General features: G+C 41.1%; 1 long non-coding RNA gene across 1 annotated transcript; it reads left to right on the forward strand.

Moving 5' to 3' along the window:
* The first annotated feature begins 15,423 nt into the window (after positions 1 to 15,423).
* Positions 15,424 to 16,352, forward strand: LOC114580752. Its single transcript, XR_003702308.1, has 2 exons — positions 15,424 to 15,858; positions 15,952 to 16,352. It is a non-coding gene; the product is annotated as an uncharacterized LOC114580752 (long non-coding RNA).
* Positions 16,353 to 17,887: the final 1,535 nt, after the last annotated feature.

Raw genomic sequence — 17,887 nt, forward strand, 5'->3', positions numbered from 1 at the left:
GGAAAGACTGTAGTCGGCGGGCGACGTAAGTCAGGAGAACCGTAGTCGACTGGCGACGGAGGTCGGAAAGATTGTAGTCTGACAACGAAGATCAGAAGGACATCGTCAGGTAGAAGTCCAACAAAGGAAAAAAAAAATCCATCTTCGCGTAGACGTCCAGCGAAGTCCGATAGCCGGTAGAAGTCCGGCGCCGGGTAGAAACTTTGCGAAGAGTGAAGGTTCGACGTCGGGTAGAAGTTTGACGTCTGTTGGTGGCAAAAGAGAACTCCTGCTTCACTTGGGCGGAGTTTCGGCGTCAGGAGAGAACTCTGTCTCAAATTGGGAAGAATTTCAGCACCATGTGGAAGTTGGGAAGAATTCCTGCATTCTCCCGAATATCACGCAGAATCCCGGCGTGTTCGGGCGATAGGAAGAGCTCCGGCGGTGGTCGAGGAGGAGGGGATTCTCCTTTTCCCCTTTCTCTTCTTCTTCCCTTCTTCTTCTCTCTCTTCACTTGAGTCCCTTTGGTGTAGAATGAGTGCTCTATTTATAGTTTTTCTCGAGTGGCATAGCCCATAAATAGGCGTGAGATCAGGGGTGAATTGGGAGTGTTTTGAATGGACGGCCGATATCGAATCCTTTGATCATGCACCGTTTGTTGGGCATTTGAAGGCCTTAATGATGTTGGAATTTGGCGATCTTGGGCTTCTTGGATTTGTCTCGTCGAGCCATTCGATTCGAGTATAAGCTCGTCAAAATTAGAGACTGTTTGGTAACTCAAATTGCGGTTTGAACCTTTCGACAGTGCTTGGAGCCCTTGATTCGGACTCATTTGGGCTTGGGTTGGGTTGATCTTGGTGTTGTTGGGTTTGTATTTTTGAGATGCTCAGTTTGACTGTAAGCTCACTGAAATCGGAGTTCGGGTGCTCCCAAAATTAATATTTGAAGTTTCCAACTAGCTTTTGCCTTGAGATTCGTGCCCGATGAAGCTAATTTTGTGATGACGTATCTGTTGCCTCACTATTTTCGGATGTCGTAGTTTCAGAAGTCTGAAAATACATGCGTCGACAATTTGCATTTGTCTAAACGCCAAAAAATACGTTCAAAAAATTAACATCTTGCTCGAACTTCATCATAGAGGTCCCGTTGAGTTCCGAAAGTGTCGAAATCGAGTCTGGAACGTCAAAAAATGTGTCCGGGGACCAAAAAATCGTACAAATCTGACCGTCCGGGCCAAAAATCGGACCCGAAACGGACCGGGCAGTAGAACAGGCCGAACAGGCCGGCCGGCCGCTGGCTCGGAACCCTGCGCTGGCCGCGGATTTGTGAGCTGGCCGCGCCGTTTTGATTAGCCGGTTGGCTGCACCGACTTTAGTGGGCCGCACTCGTGTAAAAATGTCATTTTTTGCTATTTTTTGGGCCCAAAAAATTCCAAAAAAATTCTAAAAAATTCCGAAAAATTCAGAAAAAAATTTAGAAAATTGGGGATTTTAAAAATTGCAATAACTTCCCCCTTCTTTCTCCAAAACCTATAAATAGGCCCCTAGGCCTTTAGAAAACTTGTAACTTTTCTCTCATTCTCCCTCTGGCTCTCTAACGGTTGAGGCTTCCGCTATTTGCGAGCGGGAAATTTTCCCTGCTCGAATTAGCGCCCCTCCTCGCGTGCAAAAGCTTACGGGATTTCTTCCCCTCCCTCCGGCTTTTTGACGGTTGAGGCTTCCGCTATTTGCGAGCGGGAAATTTCCCCTACTCAAATTAGCGCCCCTCCTCGCGTGCAGAAGCTTACGGGATTTCTTCCCCTCCCTCCTGTCACGACCCCAAGATCAAACTTGGAAAGAATGTCGATCAATAGCCAAACAATTTACCAGAGTTATCTAAAACCATCATTAACCAATCTAACAACATCTATAAAAATTTAAACATCAATATAACAGTCGATTCATATCTCAAAACATCATGTACAATACTCAGGAACTACACTATCAATACAAGAAAGGAAACTATCCTGTCATGAGTACAAAAGAATCATCAATCGACCAAAAGAACTAAAACCTAAAGATCTGGATCAATTCCTATCTCCTGCTCCCGAGCCCTGACCTGAAAATATCAACCACATATAATGAGCTTTACAAAGCCCAGCAGGTCACCTAATACCTATAACTGAAATCAAAGCACGGCGATGCTATCAATATGCATGTCAATCTATCAATCCGTATCAGTCAATGGTCAATGAGTCTATGTAGCGGAAATCAATAGTCAATATAACCAGTCAATGCAGCGGCAGGCAAGTCGATAAATCAACTCAATCAATCAATATCCGTCAATCAAATCGATACGGTCTAATCAATGAAATCAGTCGAGAAAAGCGATACAGAACAACGAATCTAAAGCAGTCAATACAATACAGAAACAGGCAGTAGTACAATGAATCTATAGGCAGTAGTACGATGTCCATGTTCATGCTATCAATGCAATATATAGAGCTATCTATGTCCATATCAATGCACAGTAGTCAATCGATGAAATCAATAGAATCCGTATAATACAGTAAATCCGATCAATCAATAAGGCAGAAATCGATAAAGCAATAAATCCATAAATCAATACAGTAAACATGCAATTCAATACTATATACTAAACAAGTACAATCTACTGGCTATGTTGCTGTTGTAGAATCCATATTGCTGTTGTAGATATCATTTATATTTGTTCAATCAATAAGAGTCGTCACTCTTTTCGCCCGTCGGCATATCAATAAACTCCTTATGACTCCCATCAATATATCAATAATCAATGTTTAAAGGAAAGCCCGTCGGCCCACCATCCTGTACAGGTATCAATATCAATCTCCAACCAATGTTCAACCAGGTTCCACTTGCGATCAGTATCAATAGTCAATTCAATCAATAAACAATTCAATAGTCAATATTAAAGCAATCATATCAATAATCATATGCATATCGATTCAATCTATCAATTCCAGACAATTCAGAAATCATACGAAAATCGGGCAGAGTAACGGTAGTCTATCGAATTTACACAAAAATCCTGCAAAAAGATACAAATTCCAAATTTCTCCAAATTACAGTAGAATAACCACAGCATCAATACAAGACTATCACTATAAAGAATCCAAATCAAATCAAGTCCTGATTTTATTCTATTCAAGTAAAATCACGTAGAATCAATTCCGACCGGTAAAATCTTCGTAGAATACAGTCAAATCGTGTACAATAGTCATATCTATAACATATCAGAAGTTGTGCGGTGAAAGTCGTGTCGAATCAAAATCATGTCCAAAAGTGGACTACGAAAACACAAAACAGTGCATAACTCGATCCAAACAAAAAATCTCTAAAAACAGAAATAGGGTTCGGAGTCCTTACCACGAGATCTACACTTTTCCCAACAGCAGCGTCGGGCAAAAAGCGCTCCGCGGTCTCCGAAAACCAGCTTTTCTTCTTTTTCCCTTTCTCTTTCTCTCTCCTCAAAATATCTGATTTTTAAAATTGATTTTCTCTCTCCTCAAAACGAGCTCATTTCCTTATATCTTACTCAGATCGGCCTGGCTGATCGCCAAATCGTCCCGGGACGATCAGACCAAATCCTGATCATCCTGGACAGTTCCCAGGGCTATTGTCTGGCCGATCATTTCTACAGTATAGATCGGCCTGGACGATCTCAACATCGGCCCGAACGATCTGTACAGAAATCCTTCCAGAAAACACACCAGAAATCAGTTGTTTTCAATGCACTGATCGGCCTGGACAATCTCAACTTCGTCCTGGCCGATTCTGGGAGGAAAATCCAATTCAGAGAGGAACAGTAAGGGAACGAGATATTACAATCTCCCCACCTTAGAAAAATGTCGTCCCGACATTTCCCTACAGGTACGAAGCAAAAACAACGCAAAACAAATCGATCGAAATCCAAATCCAAATCAAAACTCGTCGAAATCCATACAGAACACACAATGCAATCAATCCAATGTCAATATGCAATGTTCATATGTCAATATCAATCGATTAGTCAAATCAATCTTACCAGTAGAACCTTCTGGTCGTTGCTGATCTTCACGATGCTGTAAACTCTGTAGACTGCAGATGCGCGGCACCACTGGAGGTCGTGGCGCAACTGTCTCTCTCTGATCTCTGACAGTCCTATCATCCATCCTATTCCCTGATCTCTCACTGTAGGCCCTCGAGCCAACAGTCCTCTGCTGTCCTGTACCAGTGCCAGAATAAGTCCTTCCACCCAGTCCTTTTTGAGGACAATCTGCTGCTTTGTGTCCTTGCTGTCCACAGTGAAAACACTGACCCGTCAATAGGTAGCACTGACCTGCATGTCGTTTACCACAGTGAATGCACGTGCCAGAACCACCAGATGATACTATCGATGCTGATCGTGATGCAGACCCCGATGCAGATCCCTTCGAACCCTCATACCTGCTTCTCTTCTCTCTATATCTGTCTCAACCAGAATCATCTCATCGTACCTCATCTCTCCTCCTGGTATCATCGTACCTCGATACTGGTGTCGCCAAATCGATCTCTATCAATCTGGCTCGCTCCACTAGTTCAGAAAACTCATGGATTCGGAAAGGTACTAGTGGGTGTCTCAGCTCTCTGTTCAACCCGTGCAGAAATCTATAACACTTGTCTTCAGGAGTAGGAATCAAGTGAGCAGCGTACCTCACAAGTTCAGTAAACTCGGCCTCGTACTGCATCACTGTCTTGCGGCCTTGCTCCAATCTCATGAAAGCTTCCTGCATCTGTCGCTGAGCTGACGGTGGTACAAACCACATCCTGAATACTACAGTGAACTCATCCCAGGTGATCTCAGCATTGGTCTTCCCCTGGAATTTCTCTCTCTGCTGTCCAATCCACCATCTCTCCGCTTCTCCTTCAAATAGGAACACAGCTAATGGTACCTTTCTATTTCCCGGACACTGCATGCTGTCAAAAATCTTTTCCACCCTCAGAATCCAATCCTCAGCAGCCTGTGGTCCTACAGCCCCTTTGAACAACGGAGGCTTCAGCTTGTGGAACATCTGCAAGTGTCTGTCTACCTCTTCTTCCTTGCTCCCACTCATCTTGCTCTGAGCGTCTCCCATAACATGTGCAATCGCAGTAGCCAACTGCATCATACTCTCTGAAGGTACTGGAGCTGCGCTGTGTTGCTCATTCGGTACACTGGATTCTGCTGGAGGATCCATATCTTTTAACCTGCACAAATCAGAACAATAATACACACATGCAACGATGTATGCCAATGAAGCTCTTAAAGCTACCCAATCTACCCAACTCTCAATCCAAACCTATAACTCTGGTAACGATCCATTCTTCCAATAACACTGCTCTGATACCAACTTGTCAATTCAATCAATAAACAATTCAATAGTCAATATTAAAGCAATCATATCAATAATCATATACATATCGATTCAATCTATCAATTCCAGACAATTCAGAAATCATACGAAAATCGGGCAGAGTAACGGTAGTCTATCGAATTTACACAAAAATCTTGCAAAAAGATACAAATTCCAAATTTCTCCAAATTACAGTAGAATAACCACGGCATCAATACAAGACTATCACTATAAAGAATCCAAATCAAATCAAGTCCTGATTTTATTCTATTCAAGTAAAATCATGTAGAATCAATTCCGACTGGTAAAATCTTCGTAGAATACAGTCAAATCGTGTACAATAGTCATATCTATAACATATCAGAAGTTGTGCGGTGAAAGTCGTGTCGAATCAAAATCATGTCCAAAAGTGGACTACGAAAACACAAAACAGTGCACAACTCGATCCAAACACAAAATCTCTGAAAACAGAAATAGGGTTCGGAGTCCTTACCACGAGATCTACACTTTTCCCAACAGCAGCGTCGGGCGAAAAGCGCTCCGCGGTCTCCGAAAACCAGCTTTTCTTCTTTTTCCCTTTCTCTTTCTCTCTCCTCAAAATATCTGATTTTTAAAATTGATTTTCTCTCTCCTCAAAACGAGCTCATTTCCTTATATCTTACTCAGATCGGCCTGGCCGATCGCCAAATCATCCCGGGATGATCAGACCAAATCCTGATCGTCCTGGACAGTTCCCAGGGCTATTGTCTGGCCGATCATTTCTACAGTACAGATCGGCCTGGACGATCTCAACATCGGCCCGGACGATCTGTACAGAAATCCTTCCAGAAAACACACCAGAAATCAGCTGTTTTCAATGCACTGATCGGCCTGGACGATCTCAACTTCGTCCTGGCCGATTCTGGGAGGAAAATCCAATTCAGAGAGGAACAGTAAGGGTTGGCCGATTCTGGGAGGAAAATCCAATTCAGAGAGGAACAGTAAGGGAACGAGATATTACACCTCCAGCTTTTTGACGGTTGAGGCTTTCGCTATTTGCGAGCGGGAAATTTCCCCTGCTCGAATTAGCGCCCCTCCTCGCATGCAGAATCTTACGGGATTTCTTCTCCTCCCTCCGGCCTTTTGACGGTTGAGGTTTCCGCTATATGCGAGAGGAAAATTTCTCCTGCTCAAATTAGCGCCCTTCCTCGCGTGCAGAAGCTTACGGGATTTCTTCTCCTGTCCTTCAGTTCTTTGAGAGATCTGTTGAACTACAAAAATCCAGCGTTGACAAAATTTTGCCGACGGTCAGAATTTCAACGACGAGTAGAAGTACGGCGTCGGGTAGAAGTTCAACGTCAGGTAGAAGACCAACGAAAGTTCGTCGATGAGCAGATGTCCGACAACGAGTAGGAGTCCACTGATGAGCAGAAGTCCGACAATAGTGAGAAGTCTGACGTCGGGTAGAAGTTCAACGGCGGGTAGCAGGCCGACGAAAGTTTGTCAACAAGCATAAGTCCGACGACGAGTATGAGTTCGCTGACAAGCATAAGTCTGACGATAAGTAGGAGTCCGCTGACCAGCAGAAGTCCGACGACAAGGAGAAGTTCGACGTCGAGTAGAAGTACATCCTCGGGCAGAAGACCGATAAAAGTTCGTCGACGGGCAGAAGTTCGACGACGAGTAAAAGTCGGCTGACGAGCAGAAGTCCGACGACAAGGAGAAGTCAGACGTCGGGTAGAAGTTCAACGTCGGGTAGCAGGCCGATGAAAGTTTGTCGACGAGCATAAGTCCGACGATGAGTAGGAGTCCGGCGTCGCGTAGAAGTGCAACGTCGGATAGAAGTTCAACGTCGGGTAGAAGACCAATAAAAGTTCGTAAACGAGCAGAAGTCCGACGACGAGTAGAAGTCTGGCATCGCATAGAAGTACAACGTCGGATATTAGTCCGTTGAAAGTCCGTTGAAAGTCCTACAAGGCAAAAGTTCAGCGACAGGAGAAAATTCAACATCAGGTAGAAATTTAACTTTGTGTAGAAGTCCGATGGAAGTCCATTGACGGCATTTTGGTGACATTAACTATAGATGTATAGTCTGTCCGAGGTTGTTTGTCAGAGCCTTTTGCCTGATGACGTCAACCTATGTGGAAGAGGTCGGGAGAATCCACCAAGGATGTGAGACCTTTCTGAGGTTGTATGTCGGAGCCTTTGCTCGACAACGTTAACCTGTGTGGAATAGGTCAGGGGAATCCACCAAGGATGTGAAACCTTTTTGAGGTTGTATGTCGGAGCCTTTGCTCGATGATGTTAACCTGTGTGGAAGAGGTATGGGGAATCCACCAAGGATGTGAGACCTTTCCGAGGTTGTATGTTAGAGCCTTTGCTCGACGACGTTAACCTGTGTGGAAGAGGTCGGGAGAATCCACCAAGGATGTGAAACCTTTCTGAGGTTGTATGTCGGAGCCTTTGCTCGACGACGTAACCTGTGTGGAAGAGGTCGAGAGAATCCACCAAGGATGTGAAACCTTTCCGAGGCTGTATGTCGGAGCCTTTGCTCGACGACATTAACCTGTGTGGAAGAGGTCGAGAGAATCCACCAAGGATGTGAGACCTTTTCGAGGTTGTATGCTGGAGCCTTTGCTCGATGACATTAACCTGTGTGGAATAGGTCGAGAGAATCCACCAAGGATGTGAGACCTTTCCGAGGTTGTATGTCAGAGCGTTTGCTCGACGACGTTAACCTGTGTGGAAGAGGTCAAATCGAATCCCCATGTGATTGATTTTGCTTTGATTAGAAGGGGGCGAACGCCGCGTATATCCCAAATCAAAGGTGAAAAATTGTCTATCTTTAGACCGTTACTGCCTTTTTGAGTTTGAGATTAAGACATTGTCCAAGGAGTAGAAGCCCAGCAGGGGACTGTATAAGGCTTGTAATTGATTGGAAGTATCCTTGCATGTCGCTGGGATTTTCCCGAAATATCATCTTGATATAGAAAGCATCAGAGGATCTTTTGACCATAATTGGGGTCAAAGTTGCCCCCCCAGTCCGCATCTGATGCAACAATGATGGATGTCAGGAAGTTGACAAGAGCGATCTTTTGAGATTGGAGCAAAAGTTCCCCCCAGTCGGGAATCACGTTCCCACAGACGACGCCAAACTGTTGCTTCCAGGAGTATTCGCGGTGGTAGAGAAATATAAAGTTTATCGTCTTAGCGTTGTACGAAAATCCGGCACGCAATCAGATAAGAGAGAGGGTCTAGCATTTATGAGACACCAAGATTTTCATGTGAAAAACCACTAAAAACGGGGAAAAACCACGGGGCCTATCCCAGTTTGAATGAATCCACTAGTATTGCAGTCGATTACAAATGAGGCCCTTCCTTGGGAGAAGGCCTTAGCTTGATGTATATTTTATAGAGTACATTACATGATGTTAATACAAAGAGTTAATATTGACATATTCGCTTTGTTGGAAGGTCTGTAGTCGGCGGGCGACAGAAGTCAGGAGGACTGTAGTCAGCTGGCGACGGAGGTCGGAAGGACTGCAGTCGGCGGGCGACATAAGTCAGGAGGACCGTAGTTGGCGGGCGACGGAGGTCGGAAAGACTATATTTGGAGGGCGACATAAATAAAGAACCGTAGTCGACGGGCGACGGATGTTGGAAAGACTGTAGTCGGCGAGCGACATAAGTCAGAAGAACCGTAGTCGACTGGCGACGGAGGTCGGAAAGACTGTAGTCTGACGATGAAGATCAGAAGGACATCGTCAGGTAGAAGTCCAACAAAGGAAAGAAATTCATCTTCGCGTAGACGTCCAACGAAGTCCGATAACCGGTAGAAGTCCGGCGCCGGGTATAAACTTTGCGAAGAGTGAAGGTTCGACGTCGGGTAGAAGTCTAACGTCTATTGGTGGCAAAAGAGAACTCCGGCTTCACTTGGGCGGAGTTTCAGCGTCAGGAGGGAACACTATTGCAAATTGGGAAGAATTTCAGCACCATGTGGAAGTTGGGAAGAATTCCTGCGTTCTCCCAAATATCACGCAGAATCACGGCGTGTTCGGGCGACAGGAAGAGCTCCGGTGGTGGTCGAGGGGGAGGGGATTCTCCTTTTCCCCATTCTCTTCTTCTTCCCTTCTTCTTCTCTCTCTTCACTTGAGTCCCTTTGGTGTAGAATGAGGGCTCAATTTATAGTTTTTCTAGAGTGGCATAGCCCATAAATAGGCGTGAGATCAGGGGCGAATTGGGAGTGTTTTGAATGGACGGCCGATATCGAATCCTTTGATCATGCACCGTTCGTTGGGCATTTGAAGGCCTTAATGATATTAGAATTCGACGATCTTGGGCTCGTTGGATTCATCTCGTCGAGTCGTTTGATTCGAGTATAATCTCGTCAAAATCGAAGACCGTTTGGTAACTCAAATTGCAGTTTGAACCTTAGTACAGCGCTTTGAGCCCTTGATTCGGACTCATTTGGGCTTGGGTTGGGTTGATCTTGGTGTCGTTGGGTTTGTATTTCCCAGACGCTCAGTTTGACTGTATGCTCGCTGAAAATGGAGTTCGGCTGCTCCCAAAATTAATTTTTGAAGTTTCCAACTAGCTTTTGCCTCGAGATTCGTGCCCGATCAAGCTAATTTTGTGATGACGTATCAACTGTAGCCCTACTCCTGCAAGCTTTCTAAATGTTCTTTTCATGATATTTATTTGGTTGATTAATTGTGAAAGGGAAAATAAATGATTCAACAAAAATTTATGCGTGTTCTAAAGCCAAGTAGAGACCACTTGCCGTTCAAAATTTAATCATGATAATGACTTCGTAGAATTTGTTTTTTTTATTATAATTTTTTTATATATATAGAATTAGTTCTGAGATAGATTTTAGCAATCATATTGAGGCTTTGTTTGAGACGGCTTCTTTACTATTTTTTAAAATATTTTTTTAGAATAAAAATTTGTTGAATTAAATTTTTTTTACTAAAAAATTATTTTAAAAAGAAATAAAAAACTATCCCAAATGAAACAAAAATCCTTTGAGTATACATTCAACTAATTCAGTTTAAGAATAAAGAATGGGGAAAAGAAGGAGCCCCAATGCCTTATCTTTCACACGAAGAAACGAAGAGCCAGAAGGTAACACCATGGAGTGTTAAGCATTAGAATGAGAAAAAGGATGGAGAAGAGGAGGAGCCCTAGCATGTCATCATTCGTGCGAAGAAATGAAGAGCCGAAAGGTAACGCCACAGAATTTTAAGCAGTAGAATGAGAAAAGGATTGAAAAGAAGAGGTAATAGGGCTAGTGGAGATAATGTTTATAGAAAACCTTCACCTCTGACCTTTTTACATCACCATAGGATAGTGGAGATAATGTTTTTTTTTTTTTTAATATATACTTCTTTAATCTTTATATGCTAGATATATTTGAAATATTTTCCCTTGCAATTTGAACATATCCTCATCCATATTAGCTTCTATAAAAATTTTAAACTTTGGTTGTCCTATATAGTTCATATATTCTACGGCTAATTATTTTTCCTCAAAAACATAGGATTTCATCCTTTTAACTAGATTCCTAATTTATGTTTATTACATGCACCATTAATTGTATTATTTTCATTTTTTTATTATTTGATTTTGATATTTTAAAGAGTCATGATGTTAATTAATGTACTCGGATCAACAAGGACATGAGATAATTTAAATTGTTTATATTCATAGAAATGTATAACAAATAATTATGATATGTGGTTCCTAATAGAAAATTTTCATTTGAAAGTGCGACTCCTAGAACTTCCATGAAATATAGCACTTCTTCTAATTTTGTTCATACTATTTGAGTCAAATAAAACTTTAATTAAAGCTTCCCTCATTTCTTTGAGAGAACAAGACCATCATAAATGTTATATTTCACATTATGAACTCTCAATTTATAGCATATGAAGTTTAAAGTAGTTCATTTTGATTTCAAATCTCTAGCTTATTTATAATTTGCTTCCATTTATCATTAGCTAAAGCTCATGAAGGTAGAAGATTACCATATTTAATGTCAACTTCAAATACATATTTGTGAGAAGAAATATTAGATTGGTTCGCTTCTTAATCATTAATTCTCTTTAAATTCTCCTTTGATAGACTATCTGAAGTCATAACTGTTGACCTCATTATTCGAGGTCAATTTTCTCGGAATCGACTCTAGCACCTAGGTCTTCGTAGCCTACTGTAGACGTCACCCATAGGATTTCCCTTAGGTGGACGCCCACTGACGTAGCATCGACTTGAACCTATCACTCAACTCGAATCAAAATTAAATTCAATCCAATTTATTATTATTAATATTCAACTCCAAATTAACTCAAATCCGCTCGAATGATTACAATTCCAAATATAATAAAATCTGATCATTTCAACTTTATTTAAACCAAACCAGCGCCTAATAATTTCTCTTAATAATACAAATTAAATCCTTAGATTGAATTGGATTGGAGAGGGTAGAATGGTAATATTAGAGCCCTTTGAAAAGATTGTTTAAGAAAAAAAAAAAAACCTCCCCACGATCCTCTCTCATTCACAAACTTTTATTACGTCCGGTGTAAGGATGTAGAGGAACGTCCGGTCGGAGGCAAAAATCCCGCCAAAAAACTCGGTATTGCTCGGTATTGCTAGGTATTATTTGATAATAATGAGGAATACCGCTATGTGAAGACCAATACCGAGTTATACCGAGCTGTACCGAGAAATACCAAGTTGTACCGAGTTTTTTCTAGGAAAACTCGGTACCACTTTTGTATAACTCGGTATTTGCTGGGTATAGCTCGGTATAACTCGGTATTGAGTCTTCAAATGATGGTATTCCTCGTTATTGTTTGGTATTGCTTGGTATTTACTTGGTATTTCTCATTTTTTGGCGAGAATTTGCCTCCGACCGGACGTTCCTCTGTGTCCGGTCGGAGGACGTAATAATTGTTCCTCATTCACGAACCACCCAAACCACCGCCCCACTCCCCTGTAGTTGGCGTCCAACCGCCCCTTTCTTCCTCTCTACTCGCACAGAAAGAAACTCCCGAACCCTTTTCACGCCGGCAGTTTGCACGAACTCCCCTCTCCTCTCTGTTCGCAAGAGGGCCGAAGGCCTGAATCCCGACACCTCTTCCCAGTTTGCGAAACAACCCCAACTTCCTCTCTATCAGTTTGGAACTCACTCACATTCTGATTGGAAAAAAAAAGCCAAGGTTCCATTTTCGCTCTATCCCCTCTCTATCGCTCGCTCCTTCTGCAATTTCAAACTTCATCTCATCTCCAAGTCGCACGAAGACCTCCTCTCTCTGGCTGGATCCTCCCATTCAATTTCGCACTCTCTGCTTCCCTCTCGGACGTGAGAAGAAATCCAGGCGGACAACCCCCCATCTTCCCTCTCTGGATTGCACGAGAAGACCCATGCCAAATCTCATAACTCCTGCCTCGGTTCTCCCCTGTAGTTTTGTGAAGACCCCAGCCTCCTGCCGCCTGCCATTTGCATGAACCGCACAAACGACCTCCTCCCTCTGCCGCAAGAAGCCCAGGTCTCCACAGCTCCAGCCCGCCGTTTTCCTCTGTTTCGCATGATCCCAAGCCCAGCCACTGTCCGATCAAACCAAGGGAAACTAAAACAAAAGTCTCTGCCTCTCTTGCTCACGTGGATATAAACTTTTAACTGTTGATACTCCCTCCAATTACAAGGTATCTCCTATCTTCTTCTTCATTATTTGGCTACAGTTCTTGGCTCTCATGCCAAAATTGTGTGATCAACCATTAGTTAGAAGCATGAATGATTATAAAACCCATTGCTAGCAAAGTATCATCAACTAGATTTCATATTTCTGCTTCATTAAAAAAAAATCAGATTGAAAACATCTAGTTGTGTATAATAAAGAGTGTAACATATTGAATCTACATTTTCCTTTCTTTCAAATGAGTTTTCTATGGATCAATTTTGTGTTAGGTTTACAAGAGCATATGAATAATCTATTCTCAATTTAGATGTTGTTATTCTTGAGAAACAAAATTTTAAACTCTTGTTGATAGTTTGCTCGGTCTTTACAAAGTTTGAGAGGATTTCTTGAGTCATTTGTTTAAGCTTCACTAGTAATTAGTTCTCATAATCAGTTAGTGAATGATTCTTTTTTATTTTCTCTTCAAGAACTTAATAGTGAAATGAAGCAAATTATTATGGGTCTCAAGTTACTGCATTTATAGTTTTAAAATCCATTTTATGCATTCATGTCTTGAATATTTCTAAAATGTGATGTTTTAGAAATTTATTTAGCTATGAAAGAATCATATTGATGAGATATTTCGAAAGGTGATGCAAGGTATTTCAAAATACCATATTACTTGAAAATGTCCAAAAAGACAAACAACAGAACTGGTGTTCAAGCCTGAAGAAAGGTACATTTTTATTTTCAGTAAATTTCAATTATTTTATTATTAATTATTAAATATGCATTGTAATCCATGTTTTTCCTGTTTTCTATTTATTTGCATGAACTGCGAGGAACGGTACCGGTCGAGTGAACAAAAGGACAAGGAGCTAATGACGTTAGTCGCCTCTATCCAACCGGGTAGAGGTGCTACGGGTGAAACCACCGGGTCATAGCCTCCGGTGACTGTGAGTATTCTAAAACTTAGAAAATCTTTAGGGGCCCTTGATGTGGTGTGTCTGAACCCTTCCTTTAGGTCCCTGTAGTAACTTCAATTTTATTAGGATTACTTTTGTTTTATTTTAGATCCCTAAACTTCTTTTACACACGCGAAAAGTCCTAAGGGTTAGCGATAACAAAATTTTTCATCCAATATAACATTAGTGACACTTAAGGACAAAAAATTAAGGACCGAGTCTTAGAAAACTTAGACTTAGGGTGCATGTACACTTTAGGATAGAAATATATAACATAGAAAACTTAGTGACACCTCACATTAAGATTAGTGAATATTTTTAAACTAAAATTCAATCAATTAGAAAACTTTAGTCAATAATTAACCTATATAGGACATATCAAAATCACACTTCTTATTGCACACACTTAGATTTGTTTGCTAGGACAACCGACTCTAGTTTTAGGTTAGGCCAGTGTTTACTTTCTTACTGCTGTGTGACGAGCTTTTTCTCGGTTTTCACTGCATGTTGGTTGTAAAATTATTGGTGTGTTTGTTTACATATAACAAAATAATATGTCATTCTTTGAACTGTGTTTGATTATAGAAATATCAATTTTCAAAACCCTATTTTTATATTGAATCCATTATAGAATATTGTATCAGTTTCTCGAGATTGTACTTTATTCTTAATGCAGTATTTGATTACAAAATAGGAGAAATCAAAATCTGCGTGGTGACATAATTTTTCCCACCAATAACATACTATATTAGTGATAATAAATACAATATTTGTATATTTATAAATGATTTATATATTACTAATAATTAAGAATATAAATGTATATTATTCTTTAAATAATCTTTAAAGTTAGATCAATAATAAGAAGCATATTTATGTATAATGCTAGAGTTTCACATATATTTGTTTTTTTACATCAATATAACACATGCCAGAAAAATAAATTAGTTATTCAAAATATAAAAATATAGCAGAGAAAAAACTATCTCAAATGTATGTTTGCTTAGAGATGTCAACAAACCATACAACTAAGCATATTCTAAATATTAGAGTTTCAATGAGTCTAATTTAGACATATAAAACTTTAATTCTTCTTTTAATTATCCTATGTTGTAATTTTATCATATCATTTTGATGAAGTATAAATTTGATCAACCAGCGCATGAACTATTTGATAAAAAAATTTCTAAAATCGAAATTAAATTTAATATACATATATAGCCAATTTTTATAATTGATCATTCTAATGACATTTAAAATTATTAAATATAACATAATTTTTAATTATTTATTTACATTATATATATATAATTTAAATCAAGAAATGTGGTTGACGGCTACGATCTCCCCGAAATTTGAAGCCTGTCGTCATCGCAGTTCAGTCCCGTGATAGTATTTTTTAAGCAAGCGCGAGTGGTCTCGGTGGAAGGAGATACGGGAGAAGCCATTCTCCTTTCACGTATGAAGGAATCAAAGTAGAAGGCCCAGGCGGCCAGGAGCTCTGCCCTCCATCCCGCTCTCATCCCTCTCTCTCGGGCGTGAGCTTAGGCGGACCAAAAAACTCCCTCCCCCTCTCGGTGCCGTTCGCGAAGCCTAGGAGAAGAGCTGGACTCCCTCCCTTCCTCTCTCGTGATCTCTCCCATTTGACCCCAAACCGAAACTGGACTCTCTGGTTTGCAAAGCCCGGGAGCAAGTTGAAGCCGCATCCTGCCTCATTCTCTAGTCCGAGCAGCCCTACAGCCCAACCTTTCTCTCTTCTTCAGCTCGAAGAGTCCATGGAAGATTCAAAACCTGACTCCTGTCCTACTACAATCGTCCGTCCCTAGCAGCTGAACTTGACCTGGAGTCCCGAACCCATTCTCGATATAGTTCCTCTCACGAGCAGGTATATCTCCCTTTCTCTTCTTCCTAGTCTTCTTCTTCCTCTAACTTATCTTCTTCTTCCTTCATCTTATCCTTTCTCTTCCTTATCTTCCAGCTTTTAATCTCCTTCTAAACCTACATCTCCATCTTCTTTGCATTCTCTGCTTGGTAAGAAATGTGAGCAGGATTATTTCTATTGCTGAGATGGAATAGCATTAGTTTGCTCTTGCTGCATTGTTGAAATCAGGAAACCATGGTTTGAAGCTTTCGTTCCATCAAGATAGAACCTATGTAGGAAGAAAATGCTGAGATTATCTTTCCTTCTTTCAGTTATGAATAACAATGGATTGTTCCTGTTCAAACTTTTTTTTTTTACTTCAAAGGTTTTGGGAGGTTTGAAATGCGTGTAATCTTTAAGGAGGTATAATCATTCTTAGTCTTTGGAGCTATCTTTTGTTACAATAAGGGATATGATCATGAAACATTTTCTCAAGTCTTTAAGCTATTGAGTTCTGATTCGCTGAGTAGAGAAGGGCTTCATGTGTATTCTTAATATGACTTGAATTGAATGATTTTTCATTGCTGTAGATCTCTTATGGAAGTAATTTCTTGTTTGAGAGTTGACCTAAATTAATTTTGAACATGTATTTTCGTTTGAACGTATGAAAAACAAGAGGTGTATAGAAGAAATGGAACAGATTAGAGAAGGAATGGAAATAAGGAAGAAATAATGATCGTATTCACTTGATATTACAGCATTACATATGTATATATAGAAAACTATGCTAACAGAAAACAAGAAGGTACAAGCTGACATGGCATTTCTTTAAAATGCTGAAATTGTATTTGCTCTTAACAGCTCCCCTCAAATTAACCATTCTGGGAACGAATGGTTAATTTGGATCGGAGAAGCTGAAACCGACTGATCGAAAGAGATTTGGTCAGGATATCCACGATTTGGTCGGTCGTGCAGATGTGAGTGATAGAGATATGGCCTTTTCGTATGTGATCGCTAATGAAATGGTAGTCGATCTCGATGTGCTTGGTCCTCGCGTGAAACACCAGATTGTTGGCTAACACAATCGTAGAGGTGTTGTCACAGTGGATTACCATGGGGAAGGTTTGCTTAATGCCAAGGTCCTCCGCCAGGCGATGAATCCACAAGATGTCGGATGTAGTAATGAGAGCGATCTGTGTTCTGCCTCGGTAGATGATCTCGCTACGGTTGTCTGCTTCTTAACCGACCACGAGACTAGATTGGGACCAAGAAAGGTGCATAATCCCGACATGGGCTTCCTGTACATGGTGTTGGCTGCCCAATCGGCGTCAGTGTATAAGCGTAGCTGCATTGGTCCAGTTGTCTTTGGAAAGCCGTAGCTTAGGGAGCCTTTAATGTAGCGTAGAAGATGCTTTAGAGATTGGAAGTCGCCATTTCGCGGTTGATGCATGTGTTGGCATATGGAATTTGTGGCGAATGCAATGTCGGGTCGTATGATGGATAGGTATTGCAGCGAGCCCGCCAGTTTGCGAAACAACTTTGGGTCCATGTATGGTTGATCGTCAAAGGACAACGACGAAGGGGATGGAGCCGATGTGGTCGCTGGCTTGCAGTCCGTGAATCCTGCACTAAGAAGCAAATCCTGTGCATAATGTGATTGACTTAGAAAGTAGCCATATGTAGTTTTAATAACCTGAATGCCCAAGAAGAGGGAGATGTCACCCAATTGTTTGAGTCTGAATTTAGATTGCAGTAGACACAGAATTAGCTGAATTTGATTGGGTTTATTACTTGTGATCAAAATGTCGTCAACATATATTAAAACGAACAGATGGATGTCATTTTTATTAAAAATAAGAAGGGAAGGATCGGCCTTGCTGAAGGTGAAACCGAGATGAAGGAACGTGGTGAGTTTTTGAAACCACTGTTGTGGTGATTGTCTAAGTCCGTAGATCGACTTATGGAGTTTGCACACATGTTGTGGATGTTGTGAGTCCTCGAAGCCCCGCGGTTTCCTCATGTAAACTTCATCTTGTAATTCTCCGTGGAGAAA

This window comes from Dendrobium catenatum, unplaced genomic scaffold (genome assembly GCF_001605985.2).
Source record: "Dendrobium catenatum unplaced genomic scaffold, ASM160598v2 fragScaff_scaffold_1228, whole genome shotgun sequence".
Taxonomy (NCBI): domain Eukaryota; kingdom Viridiplantae; phylum Streptophyta; class Magnoliopsida; order Asparagales; family Orchidaceae; genus Dendrobium; species Dendrobium catenatum.